Genomic DNA, 10,226 nt, shown 5'->3' with positions numbered 1-10,226 from the left:
TTGGCGCCAGAATTGCCAGACCTCAACTTCCGGAACCAGTACTACCGCTGTGCGCCCTACATGTTCCGCTGGTCGACAACGGTCGCTGCGCTCCGAGGCGGTTTGGGGCGCTCTTTTGCGATTCGAACGGATTGCTTCGGATCCGCCAGTGGAATTCGCCATTAGACTTCAGAATAGTTAGCGAATGTAAAGAAACTGGTCGCCGACGCACTTTCCGATGCGATGTCTACGCAGACGCATATTAGTACATTTTGATTTTCTAGCTCTATGTAGAAGCGAGCGGCTTCTTTTATTAATGCGAAAGCATATTAGATGGCTCAGTTTCAAGGTCATATCCGCAAAAGAAGTGTCCGCAATAAGCGGCACCATGTGAAGTCACGAGCCGACGAGTCACGCGACGAAGGTGGTGACATCACAGCATTAATACTAATCAACACAATACTTAGCATATCGAATTAACGCTAACACCATAAGAGTGTGACGTCATACCAGGTCACGTGACAACGATGTAATGTCACGTCAAACCTAGTCATGTGACGACGATGTAATGTGCCGGCACACCTAGTCACGTGACAAAGATCTAATGTAAAGTCATACCAGGTCCTCACCCACCCCCATCCCCCCCTCTCAAGGTCAATATGGATCCCACATTACTACGCATGCGCGCCTGACGCATGACAAAGAGTGCCCCCAATCCGGTCCACATTATTGACATTCGGATTTTCCGGCAGGTAAACGCGCCAGTTCTCATGTATGACATACTGCAACGATCATGCAACGACTTGACCATCGAGATGTTGGCGATGATGATGATGATTATTGCGTATCTTTACGAGCCCGGGGAAGCCTGATATACCACTAACAAATTAAAAGCAGTTGCCAGAATATTTTAAACGTTGTACATTGCCCAGAAACCTCAGACAATAATTATGCGGGGAAACAGCAATAAGTGCAGCTAATAATTAAGGATGATGATGATGTTCTTGGGAAGTCAAGACCCTTCCTCGTTTCCGCCACTTCCCTCCAGGTACTGCCACCACATTGAGGACAGACAGCCAGTGATGCCGCCGCTAGGATTTCATCAGCCCCTTCATGGAGAGGGTGGAGATTGGGGCATGTTGCTTACTTGTCACATGGCCTGAACTCTTGCAATAATCTGTCACGTGACTTGGTATGACGTTACATTAGATCGTTGTCACAATGATTTGATATGACGCCCCATTACATCGTTTTCACAGACTTCGCATGGCATCACGTTACGTCGTTTGTCACGTGACTTGGTAGGACATCACAATAGATCATTGTCACTTGACTTGTAATGACGTCACACTGATATGTCATCACCGCTTGCACTAATTAGCCTGCGTTACCTATTACATTAATTTACGTTACCTATTACACCACTCGTGGCGCAGCGGTCAAGTGGTGAGCCACTCCCCTGAGATGGCAGGTGCTGCCATAGGTAGGGCTTGAGCTACACAGGTTGCTCGCTCGCGACAAATCACTAGTTTAACTGCCACTTGCCACTGCGCAGTTTGCTCGCAATCCGGTGGGCAGACTGTGATATGCCACAAGGTGATGTGACCAAGGTGCTCCCTAGTTGCACCTCTGAAGTTTTTTCGTGGATTTTTCGCTCACGGTCGACGCCGCCGGATTTTCTGCGACACGGGCTCTATCGCGTTGAAAATGCAGACTAAGTTGACCAACAGTTGGTGAGCCTGACAACTGGTTTCCGGGAATTTAAAACTGTGGTCACATACAAGTTGAACACACCTTAATCGCATACAATGAGGAGCTCTGCAAAAAAAAAAAAAAACTAATACAATTAACAGGGAAGAATACAGAAAAAGAGAAATGCATCCAGAAGGAAAGACTACAGCAGTGAGCCAGTCGAGGCCGTAAAGCGCGTCGTAATTGAGAACCTCCGCGTTAACTTTCACGCCCGAGATGATGGCATGCCTATGGGGCAGGAGTATGGCTGCTGTCGAGTGCTGTGCGTACCACCAGTAAATCCACTCACAGAGAGATAGCTTCGTCCCCTGACTCACAACCTCAGCCTACAGCAGATTCACAAAAATAACGTCACCTTCTGGCGAGCTCAGCAGCAGAGATCTTGCATGGCGTTTCACCCTCTGCAGAAGTTGACGGAATCGCCGCTCGCGGGAACACACGCGATGTTCTTCCTCCCTTTACAGACTCAGCTCGCAGATCGACAACTCTCTCTGCGCGTTCTACCGGCCATTCCGCAATCACTCTCCAGACATAGGAGTAATTTTCTCTTGGGCACGTAGGTCCTGTGGAACAAGGCTTGAAAATCTCTCTCTGCGCGTTCACACCGGCCATTCCGCAATCACTCTCCAGACATAGGAGTAATTTTCTCTTGGGCACGTAGGTCCTGTGGAACAAGGCTTGAAAATCTCAAATATATCACTTCAGAAAAAATGGCACACAACGGTAGAATTTTCATCTCGCGCTAGTGTACGTGACAAAAAGTTTATAGTTGTGCGAAACTTTTATTCTGCAGCCAATAAGATTCCTGTGGCTATTTATGGTTTGCACTGTGCATAACAGGACACAACTCCACTATTTTTTTGTGTGTGGATGCGTGTGCGTGCGTTCATGCGTGCTCGCAGACTACGATTAATCACCTAACCGAAAACTACTTAAAACAATCCCATAGAGTGTAACTATTTCTTTAACGAGTGATTTCAGCAAATGCTAGTAAGTCTCCGCAAAATTTCTGCATGTTGTAGAACAGAGACTTTCTAGTTTACGGCAAAATACAGCTTAATATTTCTGAGTACCTAGACAATAATTATATTTCTTAATTGGACATATACTCCAATAAGTTACAACTGGCAACTGTCTATCAGACAAATATGCCCCGCATACCATGATTGAATACACTGATGTTCAAACATAAGAGAACAAGGCTTGAAATGGGAGCATAATCTCGAAAAAAATAACACCTGGCGCTTTGTCTATAGCGGGAACGGACGATCTGAACAGCTTTGGGTTTAATTTTTTATTGTACTTCATCAACCGTCGCAACCGCCGTGAGAGTCACTTAGCCACTGGCTTGGAACTCAGCCTCCGCAAGGTTCTTCCAGCTTGTGCGCACTAGCAAGGTGCTCAACGCTTCTTCTTTTTTTTTTGTCGCTGATTTTAGCGCACAATTAGCGCAAGTTTATTCTTCCTGCCGCCTGAAGACATCGGGCGTGGTCTCGAAATATACATGAGAAAACGAAATGCGGCCACTACAATGCTCTTCCGTCATTTCTCTACTTTTGCATTTCTCTATGATCACGAACAAAAATGCAATAAAAAATGAGTAACACTTTTTTGAGGGGCTCTCAGTTGTGCAAAGTTCACGCAAGGCTTGCAGGCAGTCGAGATCTGAAAACACTTCCGGGCTGACAATGACGAATGTGCGAGGTCTTTTGGGGTCGCTGTAAGGCGTTAGCGACCCAAGCCCATCGCGAATACCGTGCCGTGCAAGGATAACAGCTTTACATTTTTTTCTTTTTGTTAAGAAGCAAAAGAGTAGTGAAATAGGCTGACAGTACTAACGTACATTCTTACACAACTATAAAAACAAAATAACTAAGCCAAAATAGGCTTATATGTAGAATTTGCAGCCTGTCCTCAATCCTCCCTTCCTTTCTGGCGATCACAGGCCGCTCCCTTTGAATCTTCGCTAATGTGCTTATACTATATCAGCGCGAGAAACACACAAATGCAGCGGTAACACAAAACATGACTGATTCGAGTACCTTCGAGGCATGAACAAAAACAAGCGCCGCCCTTCAGCGGGGAGGCAATTAGCAGACCTTTGGAGTGTAATTAGTGGGCCGGACTACGCCTTGAGGTAGCCCGTCGGTTCAGCTCCCTCCGCACATATATAAACGGCTCGAAGCACTACTTGGCAAAAGCTCTTTCGCGTTGTCATCATCAGACTTACGCGTCCGGCGAAGCCGTGAGCCATTCATTTGCAATTAAGGTTAGGAATCGATCCTGTTTTAATAAGCGCCGTCTTCGCATTTCCGAACATTAATTAATTAATTAATTGGTTTTTTGGGGAAAGGAAATAGCGCAGTATGTCTCATATATCGTTGGACACCTGAACCGCGCCGTAAGGGAAGGGATAAGGAAGGGAGTGAAAGAAGAAAGGAAGAAGGAGGTGCCGTAGTGGAGGGCTCCGGAATAATTTCGACCACCTGGGGATCTTTAACGTGCACTGACATCGCACAGCACACGGGCGCCTTAGCGTTTTTCCTCCATAAAAACGCAGCCACCGCGGTCGGGTTCGAACCCGGGAACTCCGGATCAGTAGTCGAGCGCCCTAACCACTGAGCCACCGCGGCGGGGCACATTTCCGAACACAGAAACTGTCGCGGTGAACAACTTTTGCCAATGAACTGCCGATCAGGCGCCCCGCTTGAATTTTACAAAGTTTGCTCGAAAGTTCAAGCGAATTCCAATAACACTGTGCCTTTTTGCAGCTAAAAACTTAAATTACACAATTTAAAGACCCATGAAGCTTTGGGCCATAGTTTTAATGAACAACATCCTGGACGCACCATCCCCTCACACCTTTTCCGCGTGCAGGGTAGTAAACCGGTTATTCTTCTGGTTCAACCTCCCTGCCTTTCCTCATCCTCCTCCTGGACACATCAAACATTCTTCCCCAAGCCTGCTGCTGAATTGTAATCTTCTCATAACCAGAAATTCTGGGCAATCGCATTTTAAACTGGAAATGGTTCATAAGCGCAGCTTTTTTTTATATATCGCTAGATTCCATTATAGTAGTCAATATCTCCGCAGATCTCTACTCGGAAGGCTTGCACTATTTTTTTCTTTTTTGCTGTTAACGATTTTGCTCTGCCAAAACGTTCGCAATTTTTCATCTATGGTTGTCTTAGCCAAACTCGATGCGAGAGGCGGACAAACTTTAAAACAAAGATTTGGCTGCGCCTCGGAATAACGAACAATTACGTTCAATATTTTCATAACAGCACATTACAATATTCTACAGTTGCCTCTCAATTAAACCTGATGTACTGGACGACCCTGGTGGACGTTAAAAGCCTGAGTGGGCAAAACAGGGCTTTCCGTGGTAGAAGCGCAGAACACTTTTGACGGATTGCCTTTTGCTTGCTAGTCAATAAGAGAGAGACATTTGTCTGATTGAAGAATGTCTCATGCAGAGCGACATTTCAAAACTATACACTGCCTAATAAAAGATGTAAGTAGTGCGGTAATACTGCTGCAGCTTGCTTGAACGCAGATAGTGGAACGTAGTGCGTAGGGGCACCTGATATGGGCTTTAGCAAGATGTCTTTCTTCAAGGCAGAAGAGATGGCCGCCGCAGCAGCTGGGCAGAAACTCTCGGATTCGACACTCACTCACAGTGGCCGCTGGGTAAAGGAGAAATGAGAGAGAGCCGATATTTCCAAATAATTTCGGTGCTCGTTAAAGCACTCCGAAATGATCGAAATTTTCGCAGATGCCTTTAACAATAACGAATGATACGTGGCCTCGAGTGTAGGTTGCACATTCAGTAAAAAAATTGGAGGACGCTTAAGCTTCGTCTTTAAGAGTGGAACGCGACAGCGTGTTGTAGCACTGCCAGGGAGTCCACGGAACGCCATTCCCCGTTCGGCGCGATGCCTAGCCCATTTCGCTGTGCTACATACGGTGGAATGGACGCGCGGAGAGGCAAACCACATAGTGCAGAGCTCGAGGGGGAGGGAGCGCCGGCTAGCCTCCCTCTGGCAGGACTAGCCACCCAGCAGGGCTCAACTCTGGTCGGGCAACGGCGGCGTTCTATCTGTTGGGGCAGTGGGGTACATTGCGAGGAGGAGTGCGAGGAGGACGATTTTTCGCTCACGGCCAACGCCGCCGACGCCGGCTTTTCTGCTACACGAGCTCCTTAACGCTGCCGCGATAAAATAGCTGTGGCTCAATTACTCGGCTCATCCCGGCTATACAGAGCGAAAGGCAACCAAACCAGCGGCCGAAGTCGACGTTGGCAGCATCCGCTGCCCTTTCCAGCTTAATAATAATAATAATTGGTTTTGGGGGGAAAGGAAATGGCGCAGTATCTGTCTCATATATCGTTGGACACCTGAACCGCGCCGTAAGGGAAGGGATAAAGGAGGGAGTCACAGAAGAAAGGAAGAAGAGGTGCCGTAGTAGAGGGCTCCGGAATAATTTCGACCACCTGGGGATCTTTAACGTGCACTGACATCGCACAGCACACGGGCGCCTTAGCGTTTTTCCTCCATAAAAACGCAGCCGCCACGGTCGGGTTCGAGCCCGGGAACTTCGGATCAGTAGTCGAGCGCCCTAACCACTGAGCCACCGCGGCGGGGCACCCTTTCCAGCTTGAGATACTCTCGTTGCCTTCCCTGGACGTACCTCCCGGTCTTCATCAACTGGACAAGCCCGCTTTCGCGACTTATCTCTAGCCAACGCTCTCTGTAGTAGGGGTCCCTAGAAGCAGCCTCCGATGCTCAGTCGAAGAACTCGTCACGGTGCCCGGTTCTGGCTCCGCGTCTCTGCGGTGTCTAGGCGGCGAGCGCTGGCTCAGCACGATCGAATCACGTGGGTAGTCACGTGACACAATTGGCGAGAGCGAGCTGTCGGAGCGTCGGAACGAGCGGTAACAGCTGCGACAAGTCACGTCACCGGTATTAACGTCACAGCCGCACCTGCGGTGAGCCTCCAGTAAGAGGCCAAATCCAAGCGACATTTGACCTTGAGCTTTGCATGCGGGAAGTGGAGCTTTTCTCTCCAAAACATAATTCAAGAAATGAGCTGCGGGCAACATCTCCAAACAGCCCCATTTCACGCGATTAGCATGGAAAGTAAATTCTTTCAACCGACAGAGACCCGCCGCGGTGGCTCAGTGGTTAGGACGCTCGACTACTGATCTGGAGTTCTCGGGTTCGAACCCGACCGCGGCGGCTGTGTTTTTACGGAGGAAAAACGCTAAGGCGCCCGTGTGCTGTGCGATTTCAGTGCACGTTAAAGATCCCCAGGTGGTCGAAATTATTCCGGAGCCCTCCACTACGGCACCCCTTTCTTTCTTCTTTCACTCGCTCCTTATTCCTTCCCTTACGGCGTGGTTCAGGTGTCCAACGATATATGAGACAAATACTGCGCCGTTTCCTTTCCTCCAAAACCAATTATTATTATTATTATTTCAACCGATAGACTACTGATCCGGAGTTCCCGGGTTCGAACCCGACTGCGGCGGCTGCGTTTTATGGAGGAAAAACGCTAAGGCGCCCGTGTGCTGTGCGATGTCAGCGTACGTTAAAGATCCCCAGGTGGTCGAAATTATTCCGGAGCCCTCCACTACGGCACCCCTTCCTTCCTTTCTACTTTCACTCCCTCCTTTATCCCTTCCCTTACGGCGCGGTTCAGGTGTCCAACGATGTATGAGACAGATACTGCGCCATTTCCTTTCCCCGAAAAACCAGTTATATTATTATTTTTATTATTTCAACCGACAATGAAGAAAACGCTTAGACGCAAACACTACACGCAGCCTACATTTAAGAGACCTCTAACCACAACTCTGTACGCCATAAAACAAGGAGTTCAGGTATATACGGTTTCAACTCTCACATGGTAAAAGATATACGCATAGTCACGCTGCGTCCATGCAGCATGTATATGCCTATCCACCGTCTGCGTTTCTAGAACATGACTATGGCGACTAAAATAATTTTGTTGTTGTCATGGCACCAGATTTAATGGTGCGCTACGCTACTAACCCACTGAAAATTCTAGTCTGCTTGCAAAGACGGCGCTGAACTTCTTTTAATGCGAAAGCATTACTAGCACAATTACAAAGAAAGCCGGCGGAGGTGTGAGTGCATGTACACGCATGAGTGTGTGTACACACAGGTGGTGCAGAAAATCCCAGCGATGACAAGGAAAAAGGGTGACGTCACCAAGCGGCCACATAACGCACACAGCAAGCCGAACACCGCAATTTCAGGCAGTCATATGGGTGCATGTAGTTCTTCTATGTATACTCATACGATTTCTCGTTGCATACAGCTAACATGCGTTGGTCAAATTGGAGACTAGCTTGTGACAGGGATCCGAACCGACGATATACACACCTTCAACTGTATGCCTTCTCATACTCTCTACCTCTTCCCTTAAAGGCGCTCTTGAGGAGTACACCGAAACGTGAGAGATTTACTGTACCACTTCCTTTCCTAATAATAATAATAATAATAATAATAATAATAATAATAATAATAATAATAATAATAATTGGTGTTTGGGGAAAGGAAATGGCGCAGTATCTGTCTCATATATCGTTGGACACCTGAACCGCGCCGTAAGGGAAGGGATATAGGAGGGTGTGAAAGAACAAAGGAAGAGGTGCCCGTAGTGGAGGGCTCCAGAATAATTCCGACCACCTGAGGATCTTTAACGTGCCCTGACATCGCATCGCACAGCACACGGGCGCCTTAGCGTTTTGCCTCCATAAAAACGCAGCCGCCGCAGTCGGGTTCGAACCCGGGAACTCCGGATCAGTAGCCGAGCGCTCTAACCACTGAACCACCGCGGCGGGTCCACTTCCTTTCCGCAAAAATCAATTTTGTATCAAAAATATGATGTGACCGTTCGTCGTACAGCGTTCCGGGTGGCATCATAGGCGTGTGTGCGTGGGTGTCACTGTGCCCAGGGAAAGTAATGCTTCTGCACTCCCACACATGTAGTCTCAAGTGTCTCTGCCGAATTTCGGCTACATTTCACACCACTAACTTATGACGGCTGACATACAATCTGACTGCAACCCCTGTGTTTTCATCACGTGTGCTTTCCGCGTGTGGAAAATATTCAACAGTGTCCACTACATTTCCGTGCGCGAGCAGTTGGTATTGCAGACCAAAAACCATGGTCTTGGGCGCAACCAGATGCAGCGGCTACAGCGCCTGCAAATACGGTACAAGCCCGCGGCTCGGTGCTTCAGCGGTGCGGGAGTAGCGAGGGGTGTGACGGAAAGGAGGGGCAGTGGCTCGTGCTGGAGACAAACTCCGTCGCAACTCCCCTCTACACCAACATCCCCCCCCGTGGGGCAGGTGATGGATCGCCACAAGCGATCGCTGCCACCGATAATTGTCCCGCAACCAGTTATTACCGCGGTGTGTATGGGATGCGTTTTGGTCGCGGTAGCTCCAGTCGACGCGCGTGGTGTGTACGTGCTGTGCCATACATTGCACAACGGTGTTAAGGAGACACAGGAGGACCCTTGGGCGCAAGGAAGTATGTGATGCAAAGCGAGTGGGACGCAGTCTCGGTAAGTGAGTGCATGCACTGCGAATAAGCGCTGATGCCTGGTGTCATCGCCTCCCAGCTAGGCACACCAGGCAGCACAAATGTCATCGACGAAGTCTACAGGCCAGTATAGTGTTTTTAGCGAGAGTTGTGAATTTCGCTCCTTGCGAAGACAGCGAGCAGTTGAGTGCTCACGTGCCTGACGTCGCTGCCAGGACACGCAGCTAGGTAAGCGAAACACTCCGCGCGAGTATATGCAGTTTATTTAAAACGCCACGTCACAGTTAAGTAATGCGGAATACATAAAGGAAGTTGTGACATACCTGGTATTGTGTTGCCAAGAAATAGTTGCATCAAGCCGCAAGCATTCAGAATTTTCAACTGGTTATGGGATAGGGAGCAATCGGAATACCGAGCGACGTGCAACACAGCAGTTTTAAGACAAGGCCCACGACGCTAACTGCATGCATATAGCTTACGAGTACGCCAGCATCAGCCAAAATAATGCCGCCAGCTGTCCCTATTGGTCCGGAACTAACCCCGTCCTACTCGCACCGAACACTGTTTCGATACCCGCCTACGCAGACGACATTTGCATACGGACATCAAGTGTCACGCGTCCCCAAGTGCAAACCAAGGTTGCAGCGTTCGGTTTCCATTGCGTCTGCGTACTTGCGCCGCCAGGGGCTTGAACTTTCGCCAGCAACTAAAAGCGTAATTTTGGCTTTCACACGCAAGTTAATGGCGTCGTATATCCGGTCACAATCGACAGGCAGATTGTCCCACACGTAACACATCACAAATTCTCAGGTGTTACGATAGACCGTGACCTGTTCTGGATGAAGCACATTTCTTTGGTCAAGAAAAAGCTCGACACCTTGCAAGCACTGTGCGGTGCATGGCATGGAAATCCTCTGAGC

The sequence above is a fragment of the Amblyomma americanum genome, chromosome 9 (assembly GCF_052857255.1).
Source record: "Amblyomma americanum isolate KBUSLIRL-KWMA chromosome 9, ASM5285725v1, whole genome shotgun sequence".
Taxonomy (NCBI): Eukaryota; Metazoa; Arthropoda; class Arachnida; order Ixodida; family Ixodidae; genus Amblyomma; species Amblyomma americanum.
Note: the sequence above shows the minus strand (reverse complement) of the source record.